We start from the raw sequence: 27,154 nt of genomic DNA, 5'->3' as shown, positions 1-27,154 counted from the left end.
TATATATTCATATTTATTTAGCAAAACAAAGAAAAGCAACAGAATTTTTGCCTAAAACAAAAAACCCCGAGAAGATCATTGTAACCGAACCCCAAGCGTTCGGGGAGGGGGGGGGGGGGGGGGGGTTAAACCCTGTTAAACACATCAGAGCAAAATAACACAAACGTTGCAGAGCGTTATACGCAGGGGGCGCTGCGCTCGGGCGGCGGCGGCGGCAGCCTGCGGCACCCGCAGGCTGCAGGCGGCGACGTCCGCAGGCTGCGGGAGCCGCAGCCCGCGGGCGGTGCCGTCCGCAGCCGGCGGTGCCGCGCTGCGGTGCTCCCCCGCACCACCGTCTTCCCCGTTCTGTGCTCGGCTATGGCGTTAAACATTCGGCTCACCCTCTCCCTCCCTTCGGCCGCTGCGGCGCTTAAGCCCGCTCCTCCCTGCACGCAACACACGCAGGGGTAGGAATAAAGAAAAAAAAACAAAAAAAACATAAACAAGTTGTTAATCGCGTCGCCCTAACCCTAGTTCGGGTTAGGGCAACGCCACATAAGTTTTAAATGAATAGGAGTGTGTGTGTGCGCGTGGAGGGGTGGGGGGGGAAAAGTTACTTTTAAAAAAAAAGGAAGATAGGAGTTTCATTCCCCCTTCCTTCTTTTCGGGATTATAAATAAATTAAAAAAAAAGAGAAACTCATATGCATGAGGTTTATAGATAAATATGTGAATAATTGTATAAAATATATGTATATATAATTATATATATATATATATATATATATATATATATATATATATATATATATATATATATATATATATATATATATATATATATATATATATATATATATATATATATATATATATATATATATATAAGCACCCATAAAGTAATACCTAATAGAGATCGAGTTCGTTAAATTCCAAAAGGGATTTAATTACTTTATTTAACAGAGATCATAAATCGATTAGGTAATGTTATTTTTTTTTATTAATGAATTTGAAGAGTGATTTATAAGAAGATTTTAGAATACTTGGGTAGATTAGAATTTTAAGTAATAATTAGGGGTGTATACTCTAAGTTATTTGTAGGGCCAAGAGGGCCAATTAAATCCAAGATATAAAGTATCTTATACTATGGGGTTATATTTTAGTAAAGTGTTTTTATGACGATGTTAACTAACTTAAGATCCTAGTGGATAAGAAGATAAGAGAAATTTTAAAACGCTTATATCAATCGTTGTATTAAGATTTTAATTTATTATTACTGAAGCTTAGTGATTACCCCCCCCCTTGGGGAAATATTAGCTCGTTGGTAACTGAGTAAACCTAGATACTAAATTGAATTTAATTACCCGATTGACACAAATATAGTTAAGACCCAGTCCAGAATGCATTATTTATTTAAGTTAAACGCACCTAGTTGATTATTTTAAATAAGTCGCTAAATTAGCAAGTATTTAAACAAAAAAAATTTCCGTTCGTGCCCAAGAGTGGGCATGACACAGTAGATGTTTCTAAAGCTTAATGAGGTTAATATTATAAATGATTCTTGAATGCCTCCACATTCTATTTGTGGATTTTAGGAAAATTCTAGCTTAGGATTTCCTCTTGCCACATGTATTGTTATGAATGTAATTGAAGATTATATCAATGAGACAATATTCTAATTCGTTACAAGATTTGTAATTATCTTTTCTTCATTGTATATGAATTTATGTAGTCTAGGATGAATAACTAAGAATATTTAGTTTGTCAATATCATTATTTGTGATGTATGTATATGCATAACTCATACCCCTATTTCTTTCAATGTGTTATTTTTCTTGGTGTGCTACTACTTTGTAACCTAATTAATAGACATCATTCCTAGATGAAATGATTCACCATGCACCTAGATTAAAAAATATTGTTCACCTTTATATTATGATCAATAATTTGTTTGTATGCACTTTGTGATTTAGCATTATAAGCAAGGAAAACATCCTCAACAATCCTTAAATTGTAATAATAATAGAGATTTACATTATGCATACCCACATCATACTATTATATAATGACATTATTATCAAATTAATTGAGGTTATGGAACTAAGTCCTTGGCCTAGTGAGAACTTTCTAGGCTAGGAATAAACTCAGTACTGTTGCTTCAATTTATCCTTTTTACATCTTTAGTTTTATTTAATCATATTCAATATACCTCTAGGGAATCCCACTTGGGTTTTGTCTGGGCCTAAAGTCTAAGGTCTTAGTTGCTTTATTAATTTGGTTTAATGTTACCTTGCTCATAACCTAGACATTTTTTTCTTTGAGTTTGATGTTCCTAGTGCTCATAGAATGACCTATCTTTTAAGAATTCAGGACCTATATCTTTATACACCAATATATGTCAATTAAACTATTATTATATTAACTTATGATTATTTTGATGCCATTTTAGCATGATTGATATGCTTGTTCTCATGCATTGAATAGTTGAAGTGCATGTTATTTGGAATGAAAATATTTAGGTGAATCAAGTATTGAGTTGTGTTATCAACATCATGTTTTTGCTTAGTCACAATACATAGAAAGTTAGGCTTTATATCATGTTTTACTATAATGATAGAATACTCTTGTTATTGTTGCAAATAGATACATGTAGTTGTTATTTGTAATGATGAATCTTGGTGTTTTGAATCCAACACTATTGGATCTTATTGTTTGAAATTAGAACCATATAAGTTTGGGATGAGATTTATTTCATGATACTGCATATTATTATTATTTGAGTATCATTTTCTTACTATTTTAGAAAGGATTTAACATGTTTGGGCCTTCTTGATTATGACATGTTTAGGCTTAATTGTATATGAAGTTCAAGTGAAGATATATGTTTTGTTATCATTTGAATGCAATGATCATATATAATCATTGGTATTTTTTTTGTTTAGTTGAGATGTGTTGTACATGAGACAAATAGATATGCTAGTGTGTTACAAGTGTGGTTGCTGTTGTACCAAAAGATCGACCTATTAATGCCCAATACAACCACCGGACTTATATAAATCATAGGAGGTGGTTAAGCCATGTCACAAACCCGAGCACTGCACTGCACAACACAAGGAGACCATGGGCACACACCTTGCAACAATCCCCCCCTAGTGCAAGCGAGGGGTTTGAACCTATGACCAAGCTCTAATACCACTTATTACAAGTGTGGTTGTCATTGCACCAAAAGATTGACTTGTTAATGCCCGATACAACCACTAGATTTATAGAATCCACAAGAGGTGGTTAAGCCATGTCACAAACCCGAGCGCTGCAATAAACAACACAAGGAGACCAAGGTCACACACCTTGCAACATAGTAAATAAGCATTAAAGGTAAAATAAATCCCTTGTTTTATGTCTTGGCTGCATTCTTTTAAGTGGATTTTGTAGCTATCCCTTGGTATCTTCTTGATGTGGTTGTGTGTTGGAGTATACTAGGTGTTTGGGATAGAAATACTCTTCTATTTTTTTTTTTTGGTCTTTATCCCATTTGTGTGATGAACCTTATTGATTCTTTGGTGTAACCATTCAAATTATCATTAAAAGATATATTTATTAATGTTAGTTATGCATTGTATACTTCACTGGTGAATAACATATATCAAAACTTGAAAAACAAGTTGTAACAAAATCTTATGCATAAAATCCATAAAGTGATGTATATTTTTTAAATGATTGCAGTAGTGAATCATGCATCTTGTGACCTTAACTACATGCTTAGTATTTTTCATAGCATGCATATTGGTATATATAAAAAAAATGTTGTATTGGATTTTTCTTGCTTGGTTAGGATGAAAGTACCCAAATGTATTTCTCCTTGTTTTATGATGTTTGAGTTATTGTACTTATGGCATTAGCCATTGGAGTACAATCTTCCATGTTGTGAATTTGGAATTTTATTCTCTTGATCTTGTGTGGGTATTATTGTAAATTATGTATACCACCATATGGAAGAAATTTATGGAATTGATATGATATAAAGTTTGATTAAATACTTAAGTCCGTAATTGGATTCTTTTTAGTGTGTGTCATTATTCAATGATTTTTTTAACTAAATGGGTATATTTACCATTCCTTGGTGTATAATTAGCACAGTTTTGGATAATAGAGCACTCCATTTCGTGTTTTGTGTTGTGATGCACCTAACCTTGTGAGCTAAAATATTGTTGCTTTGATTTAGTTATGACCTATTATGTGAATACTAATGGTTTTTGAGCTTTTTTAATTACATTTTGATGCTCTTAAATGTGATTCCATTTACATGTTAGAAATTTTAATTCTTATTAATGTTTGGATAAATTATTATAAGCCTTGTGACAATATATTGCATAGTAATGCATAAGATCATTTGAACACTAAGTAACAACTTGGAAAAGGAAATTAAGTTTTGTGCTCCCTTGTGAATACAATTACCCTATTATAACTGTATATATGATGTATTGTGGAAACCTTCTAGAAGATTTATGTATCCATGGGATTGTGATACTAAGTATCCATCCTTGGATTATGTACATAGTTGCAAGTATGGTGAAGTCATACTTGCATAATTGCTTGTTTGTATGCTCTATTGAGAGCCAACCCTTGGGTTGTTAACCTTAATATACATGGAGATAAGTAGACATAAGGAATATTTAGGAAACTATGGTGAAATGTTACATTAGTTTGGGATGAGCCATCCAATCATACTTTTCCACGTGAAAGTACCTTCTACTTATCCTAATTGAAATGATTACTGAGTGGTTCATAGTGTTATCCTATTGTGCATTATTTTCTATGATACTATTGATCTTTCTTATAGTTTGGTATGGGAACGTGTTTTAATTGAGGCCATGATTGTTTATGTAGGTTTTCTCTTAATTTTGGGATCTTATATTCCAATTTTATGTGTTATATTGTAAAAACATTGGCATTATATATGATAGAGTTAACAAATATAGAAATTGTTATCAAAACATAACTACTTCAAGCACCTTTCTCAGTGATCACGTGATAAATTAATTTATTTTTGAAAATGCCCCTCCTACTCACTTTTGGACTCCTCTTGCCACTATCATTTGACTTCTTGATAGAATTGCATCTAGGGATTGTCAATTCACTAAATATGTCTTTGGTATAAGCCCTTTTCTTTGCAATACTCTTTCCATTATTTATGCATTAGGAGATTCGACACTTAACCCTATTGACCATATTATTGATGATATCATTGGTAATATTTTTGCTTCTTCCTGTAGTCATGTTCTTCTGGGTGTTAGTGTGATTGGGATGGTTTTAAGTAAGTATTTTATGGTCATAGATGTATAGGATGGGATTTGCTACTCTCGAAGTGATGAACTTCAAGGAACAAACCAACCTTTGCTCTACCTCACTTTATTGGGGCTCTAGTGAGCCAGGGGATGAAAAATGCAAGACTAAACAATTAAACCACAAAGACCTCTGAAATGACCTCTGCTAAGTCTTTGTTCTCAAGAAGAATGTGCATAACTGGGACACTAGCGCAGAGCGCCAATGTCTTGTACAAATAGAGTACAAAGACCATACAACAGAGACAAAGAGAGATGGAGAAAACTCATAATCGGTCCACAATTGAAGCCTCCAACAAAGTAATCTCTTTCTCTCGATCATGGACCTGCACATAGACAAAAAGGAAAATGTTGGGGCTATGTTAAGAGGTCCGCCTTAGTCAAACCCCAATTTTTGTGTTTCCACCTCCACAAATAGTCAAGATAATAACCACAAATGAAAGGAAAATGATAAAGATAGAAGTAGACAATCAAGATAATGGATATGATAGATGGAAAATAATGGATGTATGCAAATAAGAAAAGAGAGATAAATCCCCTTTAGCACTCAATGAATTATCACTCAAAGGAATGAAGTTGAGTAAGAAGAGCTCTCCAAAGATTGTGATAATGATGGTTTTTGAATGCTGGAAAAACCTGTGAGAGATGAAAAAAATATGCCAAAAGCTCCAAACTTTCTCCAAATGATCAAGAAGTCCCAAAATAATCTAAAATGAGTGAGATATAGTCTAGGGAAGAATCTCGACATTGGTGGCCATAGATAGAGGTGTTACAAACTCTTCTAGGTGCGGGCGTAACGTTCAAACGACCACTCATGGACTAACATATTCGCAGGACACTTCTGTGGTGCGCAAGCGTCTTCACAGAGCGCTAGTGTCCATAAGTTAAATGGTCATCATAGTTGGGAAAAGGCTAGATTCTAAGTTGACAAGGTGATCCATGTGGACAAAATGACAAGGCACTAGTACATTTGGGCCTAATTTTCGACGGCTAATTGTCAGAAGTTCGACGACACCACGTCAGACTTCCGACCAATTTAATCATCAAAAACTCATCATCGGTCTTCCCGATGATGCCATTTGCGTCGGGCGTCCGACGACGTTATGAAATCTTTCGACGACGGCTATATTTGCTCCCCCGACTAAAAATTTTGACAGATTATGGTCAGAATTCTGATGGATGCTATGTTTGCTCTTCGATGACTGTCCGACATGGAATTGATGTCAAATATACAACATCCTTGTCGGATTTTTCTTTAGTTGTTGTCAGAATTACAACGGTATCAGATGATGTGGGTCAGACGGCTTTGCCGTCGGTGCATGAAAGCATTGAACGAGTTCTACTTTTAAAAATTGCATAAAACATTTTTTATTTATTTGATTCAGTGTTATTTGCAAAAAAGGATTATCAATGATGTTTCCTTTCTCCAAGAATTGTCTAGGATCTTTCCGTCAGATAATATGTAACATCCAATGACTAAATCTTTTCTTTACAAATGCTTATTTTATTTAATTATCATCTGAGTGTGAATTATAATTTATATCTATGCGGAAGCATAAGATACAAGCTGAAGACTCGTGCGCAAGTAAATTTCATAAAAGAAAGCAAGCAAACATTATCTTGAATGACATGGAAACAATCTCATCATCTGCCTAGAAGAGAGCAATTGGAGAAAAGCAGAGGAAAGTGTTAAAGGGTGATAAATACATAGAGAGTATGCAATACAAACAAACAATGTCTTGAGTGTGTGATGTGATGTCTCTAATTTATGTCCGGAGGGACTAACTGGTTTTGGAGTTCTTGGGAATCCTATTGGGCCACGCTTGGAGGAAATCAATGTGTTCATGCAAGGAGTACCTTTTTTCTATTATGAGAATGATGCTTTTGCATCGAAGGATATTTGGAAGGCATTATCCGAAAATTTCTATATTGTGGAACTAGAGTTGGCAAACTCAAAGTACTTTTTAGCTTCCAGAAGACCAAGAGGTTATGTACACAATCTCCCAATAGAAGGGCGATTTCAAGCATTAACTCTCCCCCCCATGACTATTCAGGAAGCACTTCCTCAGACAAAGGACTATTGGCCTCCATGGGATCAAAGAAAAAAATTGAAGCATAGACTCTAGATGATGTGGTGGTGTCCTTCGTGAAGAACTCTGCACTATAATTGAAAATTCACGAGGGAAATTGCAAGATAGTGAATAGAAATACATTCTTGAAAAGTGGGAATAATGGATATTGGTTTGGGTGGGGCCAGGTCAGGTGGATCCTCTAGAGGTTGATGAGATAGAAATCATATTAGGATTTGAAAAAGATCACACTCGTGTAACTTCATGTGCGACTGATCGATTGCGCTGTTTGGGTAATGCATTCCAAATAGATACAGTTGCATACCATTTATCTGTATTGATTAAAGACTTTTATCTTGATGGCATTAAATTAAATTAAATTTCTTTCTCTATTTTTTGGTGATCTTTGGAGCAGAGGTTGCTTTGCATCGACCTGGGATACATTTAACTTGTGTTGTATCTGCGGAAATATGTATCCTAGGTCGATGCAATGCAACCTCTGCTCCACCAATACCAGATAGAAGAGAAAGTACTTTAATTTAATGCCATTAGGATAAAAGGCTTTAATCAAGACAGATAAATGGTATGCAACTGTATCTATTTGGAATGCATTACCCAAACAATGCAATCGATCAGTCGCACATGAAGTTCCACGAGTGTGATCTTTTTCAAATCCTAATATTATTTCTATCTCGTCAACCTCTAGAGGATCCACCTAACATGGCCCCACCCAAACCAAGTTCCATTCTTTGCACTTTTCAAGAATGTATTTCTGCTCACCATCTTGCAGTTTCCCTCATGAATTTTCAATTATAGTACAGAGTTCTTCATGAAGGACACCACCACATCGTCTAGAGTCTATGCTTCAATTTTTTTCTTTGATCCCATGGAGGCCAATAGTCCTTTGTCTGAGGAAGCGTTTCTTGAATAGTCATGGGGGGGAGAGGTAATTCTTGAAATCGCCCTTCTATTGGGAGATTGTGTACATAACCTCTTGGTCTTCTGGAAGCGAAAAAGTACTTTGAGTCTGCCAACTCTGGTTCACACTATAGAAATTTTTGGATATTGCCTTCCAAATATCCTTCGGTGCAAAAGCATCATTCTCATAATAGAAAAAAGGTGCTCCTTGCATAATCACATTGATTTCCTCCAAGCGTGGCCCAATAGGTTTCCCAGGAACTCCAAAACCAGTTAGTCCCTCCGAACATAAATTAGAGACGTCACATCACACACTTCAGACAGTGTTTGTTTGTATTGCATACTCTCTAGGTATTTGTCACCCTTTAACACTTTCCTCTGCTTTTCTCCAATTTGTCTCTTCTAGGCAGCTGATGATCTTGTTTCCATGTCATTCAAGATAATGCGTGCTTGCTTTCTTTTACGAAATTTACTTGCACATGAGTCTTCAACTTGCATGTTTAGCTTCCGCACAGATATAAATTTTAATTCACACTTAGATGATACTTAAATAAAATAAGCATTTGTAAAGAAAATATTTAGTCATTGGATGTTACATATTATCTGACGGAAGGATCCTAGATCCAATTCTTGTGGAAGGAAACATCATTGATAAACGTTTTTTCAAATAACACTGAATCAAATAAATTAAAAATGTTTCATGTAATTTTTAAAAGTAGAATTCATGCAATGCTTTCATGCACTAACGACAAAGCCGTCTGACCCACACCATTATCCATAATAGAACAAATCACTATAATAGGCTATTATAAAGAATTTATACAAAAATATGAAAGAACATTAAATTACCATTACAAACCCATAAACTGTTAAATAGTGAAAATAGATATAAATTTGTAAATGTCTCCCTACAAACACCACAACCATAACCAAAACCAAAAAAATTCTTACCCGCAAAAACTAAGTAGCTGGTGAGTTGTAAGTCTACAACATCTCTCAGATGATTGAACCGTTTCTTAATTTTGTTCTTCTGATTAGTCAATGGATTTAGTTGCATGTACAAGTTTTCTATTTGAAGCCTTCCGTTTCCTTTTGCATCATTCTTCATGTCTATAGTATTGGATAGTTGTACAATTTGTGATGCTATAATATCTACGTGACCCTTAATATCCTTAGTATATTTAGGCCATTGCCTTTAAAACATGTATGCCGCCACTACATCCTTTACACTTTTCTAAAAAAAAAAGAATGCTTTCTTGTAGTTGGACATGTGTTGTTGCACATCTAATCACCAAAACTTCTTGTCTTTTCTCTTCCACCTTCTTCTCTATATCCTTCAAAACTTTGGCTTCCAATTTGAAAGAATGTTCCTTAAAGCCATTAAGCATCAATTATTTTTTCTCTGCACTTGACAAAGACTCATCCAAAAATACTTCTAGAAGTCTTTCATGAAGGACTTTCACTGCATCATTAATAAGTTATGATCCCTATATTTGAGACTTAATAAAATTCTTGTGAGTAGAATGGTGAAGTTTATCACCCAAACAAATCATATGCAAGGGAGAGAATCGCTTAAGATCCATCTGATCTTGAGACATTGATGCCCACTTTAGCATGTCACATCCTAAATTGACAAGACTCGTGATTGGGACCCAAAATATGACCCCTCATTTCGTGCCTCATGTGTGAGAAAAAATTCAAAGACTTTATGTATGATTAGGTATAAAAGGAAGCCTACCCTATCATTTGAAGGGGTCTACCTACAATTCAAGTGATCTCTTAATTATAAAATCAATTAAATTCCAAGAGAACAAGCAATCAAGCATTCATCAAGCATTGAAGGATAATTTAAGTTAAAGCACAATATTCATGATCAACAGTTTGCATGACATCCTAAAACCTTGTGTGAGGATTCAAGAAAGATTCATCAAGGTATCATGTTCAATTTTAAGCATTTTTAGATTAGATCTAAAGGGATCATTTTAAAGAGGGAGGAAGAGATATTTTCCTAAAGATGTCTACCTCCAAAAATAGAGGAGATATTTAATAAAGATATCATCTTTTAAATTAAGAAATGGGCAGGAGATTAAGAATACAAACCTTCCATATTGCACACTTCAAGGTATATTCAAACCTATTTGACCTAGGAAATCCCCCATCAACAAACCTATTTTCGTCATTTTGTGTGTAGGAAATTGATTCAGGAGTTACGTGTGAAGAATTTGGCAAAGTAAATGATGACAATCAAACTCAAATTTTGATGGCATGAAAAGCAGAAGAGTAGGCCAGTTCACACCTCCTAGTCCCAAGAGTTTTTGACAACCTTTTGATAGTAGATTCTGTGTACCGTCCTAATCCAAAAAGCATTCATTTTGTCTACAACTGATAGTCATTGCTAAAATCAGTTTAAAGTGTATTCATTTAAGGACCTTTCATAAAATGTTCTCAACTTACACATCATAAAAGGATCTTAAAATATTCATTGTTTATAATGATAAGAATTTGGTTGTTCCATACACCTTCCTTTACTATTTTAAAAATATCATCATCCAAAATATTGTGCAGCAGTAGTATGGAGTGCATTTCATCTATTTTATGCCCAAAGATTTCATCATACCACTTTCTTTTCAAAGGTGACTGATTGATTGCACTGTTTGGGTAATGCATTCCAAATAGATACAATTGCATACCATTTATCTGTCTTGAAAGCCTTTTATCCCGATGGAATTAAATTAAAGTTCTTTCTCTATTTTCTAGTGATCTCTGGAGCAGAGGTTGCTTTGCATCGACTTGGGATACATTTAACTTGTGTTGTATCTGCGGAAATATGTATCCTAGGTCGATGCAATGCAACCTCTGGTCAACCAATACCAGATAGAAGAGAAAGTACTTTAATTTAATGCCAACAAGATAAAATGCTTTCAAGACATATATTAGGTATAAAAGGAAGCCTACCCTGTCATTTGAAGGGGTCTACCTAGAATTCAAGTGATCTCTTAATTATAAAATCAATTCAATTCCAAGTGAACAAGCAATCAAGCATTCATCAAGCATTGAAGGAAAATTCAAGTTTGTGCAAATGCGTTTGGAAGACCAAAGGACTCAATGAAGCAATTAAAGACTTTTGAAGGTCTTAGGAGTGAAGAGTCAATCAATTATGATGTCTTAAGGTCCATTATGGCCTTTAATGATGAAAATTGTAATAAGTTTGTAATTTGTCCTAAAGGGCCTGGTAAGGACCTTAGGACCAACAAAAAGATGTAATAGGAATTTATGGCTTAGGGAGTCTAGAAGAGTTTAGGAAAGTTCAATAAATAATTTCATGACCTTGTGTGTCAGAAATTAAGAGTTTTTTATCAAATGGTTGATGTAATGCATTGTACAACAGAGAATGCTGGTGTACTGACTGGGACAAGCAATAACAACAAATTTTTGTTTTCTTGCAAATTTTTGGTGTTTTGGCTTATGGTAACTTTGTCTTGAGTGTGTATTCGAATTCCTAATGCATTGAAGAGACCTTGAACATCTTATTTGCAGGAAGATGCACTAATAATCCATTTTTCTTAGACTTTAAACTAGTTGCATTGACTGTTCTAACAAATTTGTACAATTTGGCATTTGATTTGGTTGATTTACAATGAGAATGGTCATTCCATGAATGTAAAAGGCCTAATATTAATGGGATGGTACTCCTCTAACATGTACAATAAAGTAATAACAGGTTGATGTGCAAATTGGGTGGAGAATCGGGGTGATCACCAAAACAGTGAAAGTAAGAGTGGATAAATTGCTTGCTAAGGAGAAGAAATAGAAAATCCGCCTTAAGAAGGGGCACATTTTATGATTGAAAGTATTTAGAAATGTCAAATGAAAGGTGAATCCATCATCATTTGGATGCTATAGTGTTTGGAAGAGGGGTATATGAGAAACCCTACTTTTAAGGGTTTGTGAGAGGCTAAATAAGGGATTTTGCATCTAAGAAGGTTAAACCTTGTAACTAATTACATTTTATTTAGTTTTGAATCATATTGGATGACTTTTGAGAGTCTGGGAGTCAGGGAGTTAAAACATTATATACTTCCTTTGTAAAATTGCCATTTTTGGAGTCCAAAAACAGTGCATAGTTATATGACAACATATACTTTCCAAAGAAACCATATACAATATTATGGTATGTTGAAGAGAAGGAAAATGGGTGTCTGAATATCCAATTTTTTTGTTTAGTTTTTTAGGAAAGTTGAGAGAAAACAATTCATTTTCCTCCCTGGAGGGCTAATTGGGCAACTAGGCCTAGAAGGCTAAAAAGAGGGCTTTGCACTTAAAAAAGTTCTTGGAACCAAAAAACCAATGAAAAAAACTTATTTGTAGGTAGTACAAACATTCCATGCCTTTGGAATCATTTGGAGAAGTTTTGGTTTGCATTTGACCTATTTGACCCATTTGGGTGCTAGTAGGCCTAGGGGTTTGGACCTCGTATTTCCCTTATAAATATTAAAGGTTCATTTATCACACCCTTCCTCTACATCAAAAGTTAAAGCAAAACATTCATGATCAATAGTCTGCATGACATCCTAAAACCTTGTGTGAGGATTCAAGAAAGATTCATCAAGGTATCATTATCAATTTTAAGCATTTTTAGATTAGATCTATCCTTTCCCTCAAAAGGAAAACATTATACTTCAAGGTTAATTCACAACCCAAGGTTTGAAATAGGAAATCCCCCATCAACAAACCTATTTTTTTATCATTTTGTGTGTAGGAAATTGATTCAGGAGTTACATGTGAAGAATTTGGCAAAGTAAATGATGACAATCAAACTCAAATTTTGATGGCATGAAAAGCATAAGAGTAGGCCATTTCACACCTCCTAGTCCCAAGAAATTTTGACAACCTTTTGATAGTAGATTCTGTGTACCATCCTAATCCAAAAAGCATTCATTTTGTCTACATCTGATAGTCATTGCTAAAATCAGTGTAAAGTGTATTCATTTAGGGACCTTTCATAAAATATTCTCAACTTACACATCATTAAAGGATCTTAAAATATTCATTGTTTATAATGATAAGAATTTGGTTGTTCCATACACCTTCCTTTACTATTTTAAAAATATCATCGACCAAAATATTGTGCAGCAGTAGTATGGAGTGCATTTCATCTATTTTATGCCCAAAGATTTCATCATACCACTTTCTTTTCAAAGGCGACTGATCGATTGCACTGTTTGGGTAATGCATTCCAAATAGATACAGTTGCATACCATTTATCTATCTTGAAATCCTTTTATCCTGATGGCATTAAATTAAAGTTCTTTCTCTATTTTCTGGTGATCTCTGGAGCAGAGGTTGCTTTGCATCGACCTGGGATACATTTAACTTGTGTTGTATCTGCGAAAATATGTATCCTAGGTCGATGCAATGCAACCTCTGCTCCACCAATACCAGATAGAAGAGAAAGTACTTTAATTTAATGCCACCAAGATAAAATTTTTTCAAGACATATATTAGGTATAAAAGGAAACCTACCCTGTCATTTGAAGGGGTCTACCTACAATTCAAGTGATCTCTTAATTGCAAAAGAAAGAAAGAGATAGTTGTAAAAGAGATATTATGGAAACATTACATAATTTAAATGAAGGCAACCAAAAGAATGCTGAGAGATAAAAAAAACTCTATAGAGCAACTATTTTACATACCTCAAATACAAAATTGTAGGGTGGAACAATAAAAAATGGCAAATCAAGGAAAGAATGAAAGATCCACACCAAATTCTTATACAATGCAGTCTAGTTGAAGGATTTTCATTCAACACAAGATAGTGAAGGGGTTATTTGAAGGTTCATAAGTTAAAGGTAGTCACTAACATATAAAGAGTGAATAATTTGAAGAGCCCGATGAATTGCCACCGTAGCATGAGGTTGTATGATGTTAATAATAGCAAAATGATATTATGATGGTGGTGCAACTACAAAAAGTTTCGATCATATTTTTATTGAGCATGAAAGCAATCACCTTGAGCTCATGAATGATAGGCATCGTGTTGTAGAGTATCAACCCTTGTTGAACAAGGGTGTCACATTTTTGAGGCTCGATTAGTGCAAGGAGACATTTTGTGTATATGAAGTGGTTTCAATTAGCCATTTTGTGTATAAGTAGAGAGGAGAGGTCGATGTCTTTGTTTATTTGCCTACAAAACAATGAAAGAGGTCCTAATCAAGGAACACACATGTCCAAGCAAGGAGAGAATTTGGATTCAGGATAATTCTATGCAAGAAAGGATATCAAGTTATAAAAGATAAAAATCAACAAAGGTAAAGTGGATCCTTAAAAAAGAGGAACAATTGACAACTATTATTCTTGCTCCACAATGTAGAGACAAGAAGAACTAGGCTATTACATTGCCTCCCAAGTATGATTGCACATGAAATCGTAGTACCATGAATGACAATGAGCCCCTCATAGGTAATTAAGCTACCAATGCCATATAGCAAGATAAAAACATAATAGGTTATAAATGTCATTTAGAAGGGATATGATGAGTGTATAACTCATTGTCACCTATTATTTAAATGTTACTAGAACTACAATAAGTTGTTGAATTTTAATCTCCAAATCATGACATTCATTAGTGGAATAGTTGATGATGCTTGAAAAAAGGATTGTCCTAATTTTGTTTATGAGTTTTTCTTCAATTTTTCAATTTAGAAGAAGCTTGAATAATTGACACATACAACTCCCTTGAGATTTCATATTTGGATAGAGGGACCTTATATCAAATTAAGGAAGGCATGAGAGTGATTTATGTATTAGTGTAATTATTATACTTTTTGAATATTTATCCTTAGTATAATATTGGAAATAGTATCTTATACTAATTAGGGAGTCGTAATTGGGATACTATTTTCCCATTTTTAGTTGTTGATCTCATTATTTAGGACACAAATGATTTTCATCATTTCTTTTCTTTATGTTGAATATATATCTAATGTAATTATTTATATTTTTAATAAGAAAATAAATTTATTGTAGTAATCATGTGGTTTTTTAATTTTATCTCTTGTTTAAGAGAAAGTATTGAAGATCATAACTCTAACATGGCTTTATTTTGGATGAGTAACAAAATTCCTCTATTATTTATCCTATGATAGATGTTCATACCTTGTTCAAAAACTTCCAATTTTTGTGAGACAGTCTGTCAAACAGTCAGTGTGCCATTTCAAAGCTCCCATTTTCGCACAGGCTGGGGGATGTTGACAGAGCTTTACACCTGCGCCCACGCCAACGGAGAATCATAAACATTACTATTTGCAGGTGCAAAATAGATGGGTGACCGATGAATGAATTAAAAAAGGGGAGTGAAGCCTATTGGTCTTTAGTCGAACACAATGATCGTTGGGATTGCACAAACTAGACCTTTTAAAATACTTTAGAAACTTTCAATACTGTGAAGACATGAACAAGGAATTCAAACTGCTAAAATTCCTCACAAAAATGACATCTCATGGAATTCCACGATATGCAAAAAGTAGATTTGTTGAAAATATTTTTGAAACCTTAAGGCAAATGCACATGGTAGGTGTACAACCGAAATCCACAACCATTGCCAGCACCCTCTTCGTACACATCCGAGAGTGGAACCTTGGAATAGGGTTTGGGCATCAATCGAAACATTAAGGGATATTTTTAGATGTTGTAGTTGTGAATGCCCTGGTAGATATGTCTGCAAAATGTGGGAGCATAAAACAAAACATATGAACTATTTTTTGAAAAAAAAAAATTCCCCAAAAAGGATGTCGATTCATACCGGGGAGCATGCCCTATTCTATTTTCGCATGTTATCCCTTTTCTGCCGGGCCTTCAATCTATGGAAAACTCCATATCCAATTCTTGAGCAGGGGAAGAAGAGCTTTGCTTTGCTCGGGATCACCATTCATTTCTAGCAGGGTTCGAGCGGAATGAATTCTATAGATATGATCTCTATTCCCCAGAAAAAATCAGTGGCATTATGACACAACCTCTCCTCTATTGCTGGGGTTTGACAGAGGTGGAACTGCAAAGAGCCAATCTAGGTGGGAGGATGGTGACACACCTGCCCTATTCCTGCATTAGCCGACATTGCTCCCATTTTTGCAAATTCCATGAGCCGAGAATGCTTGGAGCTGGCATTAATCGGTTAAAACGATTCATGGTTCATGGTTCACGCTTACTCTGGGCAGGAGTATGCTACTAGGGCGGCAACGTGAGAATGGGAAGAGGCCGTGAAAATGATTTGAAATGTCTTGGTATTTTTTTTTAAGTAATGCCCGTTGTCGTCGGAATTTCGACGAACGCGGACACGTTTTGTAAAAAAGCACAAATGTCATTGCCAATTCCTTCTTTGTCGAAAACATCTATTGAATTATTGTCGAAATTCCGACAAATATGGGCAATTTTTCAAAAAAAATCAAATTTGTTCACAATTTACCTTCTCCGTCAGAAACCCCCGTCGGAATTTTAGGCCAAATGTATTAGTGAGGAGACAAGGAATGAATCCAATTGGCTTAAAGAATGATTCCATTTGGCTTACATTTTGCTCCCACTTTAGCAAGCATATCATTATTGAGAGATGCAAAGATAAAGTAAAGAGATGTTACCAAGATTGTGAAGGGGAAGTAGAATTCACTGATCGAATGAAGTTGCCCCCAGTGAGATATACTTGAAATTGCGTTAGAATTTGCTATTGTTTAATCACAAACATGTTAGCTGCAGACAAATGTGTTAGACAAAAGATCAATAATAAACTGATCAGGCATAAAGAAGAAATTATTGATATAATATAATTAAAATATAATATTACATATACATATCTACACATATATATGTATATATATGTATGTATGTAAATATGTGTGTATACATAGTTGAAATGATACACATACATAATGTAACAAAAATAAACTATGGTTAATGGAGGAGAACCACTATTATGAAAGATACAAGATATTATCAGTATGGGTAGAAAGTTGTGTTATGCTAGATAGCCATAAGATAGAGTGACAATTTCCAAGATTTCGTAGATATGCGTAGCAAGTTGTGTTATGCTAGATAGCCATACGATAGGGCGATCATAGATTTATTTGATAAGTAGTGGATTGGTCCCCACAAAAGGTGACAAGATAAATAGATCAAGTGGTTTGGCCCCCACCAAGGCAAACAAGATGCCAAGATAAACAAATGCAAATGCAGATTATGTAGATATGATAGCCCCTCTTAGAATAGTAAGCATGAAAGGCATGTCATTCTAAGGAGAAGAAATGTTGTGGTATGTCAACATACCGAGATGTTTATGTGTAATTTCACCTTCACCGGATGACACATAAGACCCACAAAATTGACAAGAATGCAGGAGCACAAGGGGATTTGATTATTTGTCATCATGACCCATAACAATAAGATAAAATAAATGATATAGCTTCAGATGGGTGTTTCATCACAATGCCAAAGTTCTTAGATTTGAAGAAGGAGACATGAAAACAAAGATAAAATATAAATTTGGGTAATCATGGAAAAAGGCCTAAATGCCTCCAACGCTTTGTATTGTTCTCGAATGTAAAAAAGCAAGATACAAAAAAGAGAAGAAACATATTAACAAATAGAAGAATGTGCATGACAAAAAATCCCCTATTTCTGAGCAGTTATAGAGTAACTCGGGTCCTCTACGAGAGTACAACATATAGTCCACCTCCCATTTCCAAGCACCAACAGAGTAACTTGGGTCCTCCGGGAGGGTACAAAAATGTAAAGCAAGCATGGGGGAACACAAACATGCACACATGCTAAGATACACGATAATAAAGGTATTGTCTTAGAGGTTATCACTTAGGAGATCATCATCCTCCCAATATAGATCATATGGAAGGAGGACGAGCTTGGAGAGGAACCACTACAAGGGTAACACCAGGCACCTCACCAGGAGCTAGAGCAAGGAACGAGACAACATCAACATCCGCATCCACATGCTCAAAAGAGGATAGAGTAAACAATCCGGTGAAGATCGTAGACAACACCAAGATGTCCTCCAAAGAGTCAAACAAGCATTCCTCTATAGAGGAAGCCAATTGACTCAGTTGGAGGAGGCAATACAGGAGTCCAACTACCAGTATTTGCAAGAGGTGCAGTGACAAACTTAGGAGAAGGCAGGGGCTTCTCAACAACGCAAACAAAAACAAGCACTGAAGTAGGAAAAGAGGCACGTGAGGAACATACCCAAGTTGATTTGCACCGATGAAACTCCAAAATGGGGCCTTGCTCAAACTTGTGTTTAGTCTGTACAAGAGGCTCAAACCACCTATTAACTATAGCAAGTTGGAGGACCCCAGGAAAGCTCTAATGAAGAAGTGAATGTTAAATAGGAGAGTCAAGAAAAGAGGCACTAGAGACCACCTGTGTGTGGGGCATATCCAATGGATGATACAACAAAGGTATCTCAAGCAACGAGGTGATGAGAGGTGGCTCTGGGGATGGTGCAATGAAGATCTGAACCCTTTTAGCGGGAGGTTCATCAAGAGTCCCAAAAGTGGCTGGTAACAACATCGAAGATGATGTAGTTGTTGGAATGTATAAAGGAATAGGAACAGATGGAATGGGAGCAAATGCCAAAGGCCCACCTTCAAATTGCAAGCTAATGTCACGTTCTTGGGTGATCGCTTGATGATGGCGCTTGTGGTCATGTGCATGTTGATTACAACGAAGATGGGGACTAGGGGCTAAAGCTCGAGAAGAGTCAGGTGCATCATGATCCATAGAAGAGGCCTCCAAGATTGTGTCTAGCATAGGAAAAGGCCCCACCAGTGGAACAAGAAGTTCCCTCGAGATAGGCATTACATTCACTGCCATGGGCACCCTTCCTCACTTTGCTCGAGGAGTGGACAAGGGAACAAGGGGTACTCTCAAAGGCTTTGAATTAGGAGAAATTGGCAATGAATGAGAATAAGGGGAGTGCTTCCCCTTCTCATATAAATTAGGATGAGGGATATCTTCCAAGATCAGGAGCTCAAAGGGAGGGTGGGTCACAAACTTTGACAGTGCATGTGCCTTTCCCTTGTCTGCACTAGGTGCAGTTGCAGGAACATAAGACATTGCTAGAGGCTATGTAGTCCTGGGTGGATGAGGAGGTCTACTCAAGGCAACAAGTTTAACCTTATCCCCCAATGAAGAAGGGGCAAAAGGCACTACCTGCTCCAACATAAGAATGAACAGAGTGAAATTTGATGCAAGAAGAGGAAATGAATAGCTAAGCTAAACTAATTTAGGAGCCAACTCCCCTATTTTATATTAATAATAATCTCTATACATTAAATCACCACAATAAAGCATAGGCCCAATCGGAGTAGGCCAAAAATGATCTAGCGAAAAAATCCCCATGGTTGCAAGTGTTCGATATCTAGTATCTTGGACGACATGCACCAAACCTTCCTGTGGAAAATTTAAGCACTTATGAATTACCGAAGGGATTGCATCCATATCTACCAACTAGGTAATACCAATTTTAGCATGAAAGAAGTCCAATTCAAGAATGATGATGATCATTGTTGAAATGGCCTTGGGTCCCACAAGGATCGTCAAGGTGATACTACCCAAAGGGGAAAAAGAAAACCCATTATGAATTCTCAAGGTAGCACAACACTCATCATGTCTCAGCTTATGCCATCCATTTACAAACAAAGTCTTCTTTATGATGACATCAACTCTGCATCAAGGATCAACCATTATACTCATAACAGTTTGACCATTGAGCTTCACAAGGATGTACAGAGGAGAAGGCTCTCCATAATATGGGGCATCCATAAGGGTGAATGATATATTTGAGACTTTCATCTTCTGGTTGGGAGGCGAGATTGGAGTGATAGTGACCATGTTAATATAAGGGCCTTCATTTGATGTTGGATCCATGGATGATGCAAAGATGATGTTAGATGAATGCAACAGAAAAGGATCCATATAAAATGCAACTCATTGTTTGTTTTATGAACATATTTGTTGGACTTATCTTTTCTTTCACCCACCTTAATTTATGTACTGTTAATAGGGTCTTGGACTATGTGTCTAAGAAGATAACAATGTTCAGTGTCATGTCTAGGCACACAATGATATTCACAAAATTTTGAACCATCATACCAACGAGGGTATGGTATGTTGTTGGGTAGAGGTCTGATCTCTAGAAGGGTTATAAGTTTATCCTTTAATAACTTTTGTATTATGCTCTAGATAGGAGTCATTCAATTTGGTGAAGATGTCATGGTTCCTTTTTAGCAACTATCAGTGGTGTAGCTATGACATTAGCCACAAATTTGTTCTTTCTAGACCCTTCCATGGACATGCCCCCAAAAGCACTTGTACGAGAGTTCGAAGTAGATTCTTTGAATTGAGTTATCGAGTGCTGGTAGTAAGTGAGTGTAAAACATAAGAGAAATTTTTTGATACTGATTAAGGGACAATTTCTCCCTCAATTCCGACTGCATATTTTCAATAAATATTCGTTGCAAGTCACTATCTAGCAGGGCAAAAGCGATTCTAGTAGAGATAGATTGGTATCATGAAATGAAATCTGTAACTTTCTCATTCAACTTTTTCTTACAATGGGCAAGGTCTGTGATGGTGACCATGCTACCAATGTTATCTTGGAACCATTTGAGAAACAAGTCCATAAGCTAATCTAATGTCTAGATGGAATGACTAGGTAATGAGCTATACCATTCTAACGCAGTTCCCTTGAGGGAAAAAGAGAAAATCTTAAGCAAAGAAAAATCCAAACTATGGTAATCGCTACACATAGTCATGAATGACTCAATGTGTACATTAGGATCACCAGCTCTATTGAATCGATCAAACTTCAATTCTTCAACCCCATGGGGAAGGATAGTGTTAAGGATGGTCAAATCAAGTGGGATCTTGCGATAATGAGCAGGTAAAGAAGAATGGACAAACATGGATGCAAGGTTTGTGACTTGCTATTGCAATTAGCCCATGCTTTGCAATATAGTATTCAAGACAAGATTTGAAGGTGGAGGAGGATGTGGAAGAGCTCCATGCATGCCACCACCTCCACCGACACTTACATGAGGACCAATACCACCACCAAGGATAGTATTAGCACCCATGCCAACACTGATAGAAGTGGTATGAGATGTAGTGGAAGCGGTAGTGGAGCTACTAGACATGCCAAAGTAACCCAAGGGAATGGTATAAGCTTTGATGCTAGAGATAGTAGGTCTTAAGTCAACCATGTGTACTATCATCCCAAGTATGTCAACACCAATCTGAGAGACATGGGTGTCAAACTGATTGTCCTAGGGGGAGTACCTACTAGGGGCACATGACTCTTAATAAGTGAAGATAATGTGCTCAAAATCTCCAGGCCTCTTCTATTTGAAATTGAAATCTCTCAAAGTATTCACAACATTTCTAGCCTGAGGGAGGACATTTTCTCAATTTAAGAAATCTTCAAAATCTCTCAAGTTCTCCTCTAACATATGAATCTGGTCAAAATTAATAGTGATAGTGGAGTCATGATCAATAGCAGGAGGAGAAGATGGGGGAGAGTTAATTGGGGTGTTATTCTGAGAGTTTGATTGTGAACTAGATGGAGAAAGACCCCTTATCAAAATGGCCCTAATAGGGTGAGAATCCATGGAGTCATTTGGATCGGGAAGCGGTTCATTAAACATTAGAATTGGCTGAGAGCCCGAACTGTAATGATTTAGAGGAATGCTCTTTCTAACAACCCTTCTCACAATAGCTCTTGGGCCAGTATGGGTCGTATAGCTCATAGACAAGGTCTACAACACCTTGATCACTCTACGAGGGTATTGTAAGGATTCCACAACACTTAGTGATAAAGGGAACTTAGTTTAAATTTGTTTACACACACACACACACACAATTTTTAGATTATGACAACACACCCAATGAGAAAATAAAAAATGCAACTAGCTCACGTTGGGTTCACCAAAATGTAGAGGATGGGAATTGCTACTCTCAAAGTGATGAAATTCAAGGAATAAACCAACCTTCACACTACCTCACTTTACTGGCACTCTGGTGAGCCAAGGGATTCAAACTACAAGGATAAACAATTAAACCACAAAGGCCTCTAAAATAACCTCTGCTAAGTCTTTGTTCTTAGGACGAATGTGCAAAATTGGGACACTAGCATGACACACTAACATCCTATACCGTCATAGTAAAAATACTATACAACGGATGTGGATGCAACAATATTACTAAACTAACGATACTTTGTTGAATAAAAGAAATAATACAAAATTACGATGGCTAAAAAGAGACAAAGAGAGATGGAGAAAACCCACAATCGGTCCATGATTGAAGCCTCCAACAAATTAATCCACTTCTCTTGATCATAGACCTGCAAATAGATGAAAAGGAAAATGTTGGGGCTTTGCTAAGTGGTCTGTCTCAGTCAGACCCCTAGTTTGGTTTTTCCACCTCCACGAACAACCAAGATAATAGCCATGAATGAAAGGAAAATGATAAAGATAGAAGTAGACACTTAAGATAATAGATATGATAGACGAAAAATAATGGACATGCAAATAATAAAAGAGAGATCAATAAATCCCCTTTAGCACTTGATGAACTATCACCTAAAGGAATGAAGTTGAGTACCAAGAGATCTCCAAAGACTGTGATAATGGTGGTCTTCGAATGCTGGAAAAACCTATGAGAGATGAAGAAAATATGCCAAGAGATCCATAATTTTTTTAAATGATCATGAAGTCCCAAAATAATCTCAAATGAGTGAGATATAGAGTCCAGGGAAGAATACCGATGTCAGTGGCCATAAACAAAGGCGTTACAAACTCTTCCAGGTGTAGGCATAACACTCAAATCACCACCTGTGGACTGACATATTCATGGGATGCTTGCGTGACACACAACATCTTTGTGGCATGCTAGTGTCCATTAGTCAAATGGTCAACACGGTCGAGAAAAGGCCAGATTCTAAGTTGACAAGGTGAGTCCAATCTAGTTTTGTTTTCTCCCCTCAACATGGTAAGGTTTGGCCCCTTGTTCATTATCCCCCCTTATCATCATCAGTGGATAAGAGGTGGTTCATAATGAGTTTTATTATGCTTGTAAAATTTTAGTTTGTAGATTTAATTACCTTTGGACTTCTCTTCTATGCATAAATAATTGAGTTTTTGATTCTTGGAGTCCTCTCATTGGTGGTGCAATCAAGCTTTTTCCTTATGCTAGGGGTTTCTTTATTACAGGTTTTGAAACTCATTAAGACTTGGAGGTTGTTTGGGATGGTTAGGTGTGGAGGTGGAGTGAGAATTCCCTCTCTCTAACACCTTGGTTCCATTTTTATGGCCCTATGACTAAATCTTTCAATATTTATGCCACTTTGGGTAAGGATGTACATACTCTCCCTCTCCAATTTTGCGAATATTCTTTCTTTGAGAATATCTCCTATGTTGTTGGTCAATTTTTAAAGGTGGATTCATCCACAGCCAACATAGGTCACTCTACCTTTCCTCACACTTTTTTTCAAATCAATTCTAAGGTGCTTCACGGGGATGCATTAATGGATGAGGATAGATGATAGATTTACGTACTTTAAGAGTGGACCATTCTATTTTAGATAATGATTTTCTACTAGAGATATTATTTTTTATTGTCTTCATTCTCATTGCAAAATCTTGGTCTTTAATACATGGTGGATGAATTCCCTCCTCGATCATTTCATTGTGGACTTTTTTTATTTCATACTCTTTGTCTAATGAGTCTTCTTATCTTGTTGTCTCATTGGTGGATCATGTTGTGATATTGGAGGATTCTCTAGAGGTGGATTACCATAAGGGTGGTGTATTTTAGGCAATTTTATCACTCCTTGATAGGACTTCACCTTGTGATCTAGGTCAAGATTCTTCTTATTATATCCTATTCCTCAAATGATGGGCTATTGGGGGATTCATGATTCTATTCAATTTGTAGAATTTGTGCAACATACATAGCTGGATAAATTTTCTTCATATTTGCATGAGGTGACCTTGGTTGAGATATCAATTAATGACTTACTCCTTCAAAATTATAGAAATTAAATAATGAAATGTATTTGATGATTGTTGAATGAAGGAAGAGATGTCTTCCTCAACTTGTTTTAGAATCCCTTCCTCAAGTTAAGGGTGGGTGGATTATAAGGAAGGGGTCATTGTTACATCCCACTTGTGCCCTAGACATTTTGATTTTATTCTATGTATTGATACTTGTTGCTTAGTATCGTGGAATGATGATTTGCAACATATATGTTAATGATTTAGTTTTAATCATCATGGAATATGAGATGATTGCTTCTTTTATCAATAAATACAATGACAAAGATATGTCAGGATTCCAGACTAACTACATGAATTTGACCTAGTGTGTTTAGGATATTGTCACCCTTTGAGAAGGGAGGAAAAGTATCATCAGGTCGGGAGGTAACAAAAGAATGACTCAATACCTTCTAGAACCCTATCTGTAAGTTGAGACATGTAGAGTTGTGTTATCCTTGTTACCATCAACCAATGTAAGCTAGGTAACACTATTTGATCAATATAGGTGATTAGGGTTATGTCAACCTTGTCTTAGATTATTGTATTTATTTCTATCAACCAAACTATTAACAAGGCCTTTATTTTAAATTTAATTGTTCTTAATGATAATGGAACCGTTTGAAACAACTCATTTTAAGCTATCTAACTTATCAATCACGTGGCTTAGTAAAGCAATGCCATTAATTCATGAGCTATGATCCACGAACAAATTTATTTAAAAACATAGCTTCACCTTAATATAAGTTAAGGAGCTCATGATGCGAGCCAGTCATTTATAAATTGAAGAAGATGATTTAAGTCTTTGATTCGAATTATGACTAAGTTGGACATTGCGTTAACAAAAAAGAAAGGCCGGGAGAGTAGGATGGTGGGCGTAATTATTGGCAAATGAAATGTAAAATACATTCATCTACTTTAATTAACCAATATTTATAAGTCTTTAAAGTTCAAAAGCTTAATACGGAAAGGGGAGATCATTCTTTCATATGGTACAAAGTGAATGCATGTTACATATAGTATAAGAGCGTTGGGTTCAACACCGAACCTAGGGCTCACCACCCCAAAATTAAGGGTAGTAAATTGAAACGAAGAATTTTGGTTTCTTGCTAGGTTGTGGATTCGAACCACAAAACGAAAGAGAGCCTAAAATCCATTATACTCCTAGCTCTAGAGAGTAACAAATCTGAAACATTATTATTCATATTTCTCTCCACCTTCTGACAATGAAACTCTTGCTGATGTAATGAAAAGATTGAAAAGGGAGAGACAACCTTGGACTGCTTCGAGAAGGGAAATAGTGAGAACCACAATTTTGGCCAACAAAGTGCCTAAAATAGAAAATAAACTAGTAAACACAGTTGTAAATGAAAGCAAGTTAGTTGACTCATAGGAACCTCAGGTACCCACTCCGGGTTTTTGATTAGTATCATTTTCAAAATTTGAAGGGTAGGAAGAGCCCATAACTAAATCAAACATAGCTCTTAGAAAGAGCCTTCTTTTGTACATAATATAAAAAGCAATTTTGGTGTGAACAATACTAGTAAAATATCAATTTTATTGTGTGTAATTTTTTGTTTCAATTACTTGATTTTAAATAATGAAAGGTAGATAGAATATTGAGACTGAATAAAATTATAATCAATAGGTCATTAAAGAAACACTAAGATGTCGCATAACCAAAAAGGCGAAGAAGAATCTGGACCCCTAGAGACTCCAATTGTGAAGCTAGATAGACTCATTCACATGATGCATGACACCCAAAATAGGCTCCGAGTTTTGGAGCAGAGGGAGGGAGATCAAACTGAAACTCAAAATGAAGAACATGAGTCTCAATCTAGAGACAAAAAAATTTGAACAAGAACACACTCGTCAGAGTGAGTTCAGAGGTACTCAATCCCATAACCAAAATAGGAAGGATAAACAAGTAGCGGGTGCAATCACTGATGGTATGGAAAAGGTTAAAACCCCTCAATATGATGGATCAAAGGGAAAAGATGTCGCTGAGACATGGTTACCTGGTATGGAAAAGTATAAACTACACTGAGAATATAAAAGCGGTTTGGGGGATTACCGGATAACTGGAGAGGCTGTCGGTTGGTGGGAAAATAAGAAAACTGAGCTAGGTTTAATATTAGCTAACGTGACATGGGATAAGTTTGTAGAAATATTTAGACCGAGATGGTTTCCTCAACTATCCTTTGAACTGAAGCTGATAGAGTTCCAAGATCTAAAACAAGGGGAACTCTTTGTGCATGCCTATTGAGAGAAGTTTACCCGTTTGCTTAAGTATGTGCCCCATTTCCAAGCGGATGAAAAATATAGGATCAAAAAGTTTATCATGGGCCTTAATAAGGCGATGCCAACCAATCCCTTCGAAGAATACCGAAGCAGATGTCGAGTCCTAGCTTTCCCCGTCCCATCTGCCCGACTCCAGCCATTGTTAGACCGCCTACTCATTCCAGTTACTGCCCAGGCATTTCACATTCAGATCTGCTGAAGTGGGTCTTCTGCTACAACACTATCTACATAGATAGATGTCGAGTAGTTTCGGACCGGTCTTTCCCCCTACTATTCTAAAGGGCTCCATTTATTCCTAAGAAATGCCCGAGGCTGAGTCTTTGCTAAAAGATGCTGGTCCAAGAGGACCTTTGGAGTCGCACGTACGACTCCTCCCCGACCCATAATGTAGCGTGGTTCTAGCTTTCCCAAAGTCAATAAGGTAGTCGACCCTTTTATCTATAGTTGGTCCTTCT

The sequence above is a fragment of the Cryptomeria japonica genome, chromosome 7 (assembly GCF_030272615.1).
Source record: "Cryptomeria japonica chromosome 7, Sugi_1.0, whole genome shotgun sequence".
NCBI classification, from domain to species: domain Eukaryota; kingdom Viridiplantae; phylum Streptophyta; class Pinopsida; order Cupressales; family Cupressaceae; genus Cryptomeria; species Cryptomeria japonica.
This window is presented reverse-complemented; position numbering follows the sequence as displayed.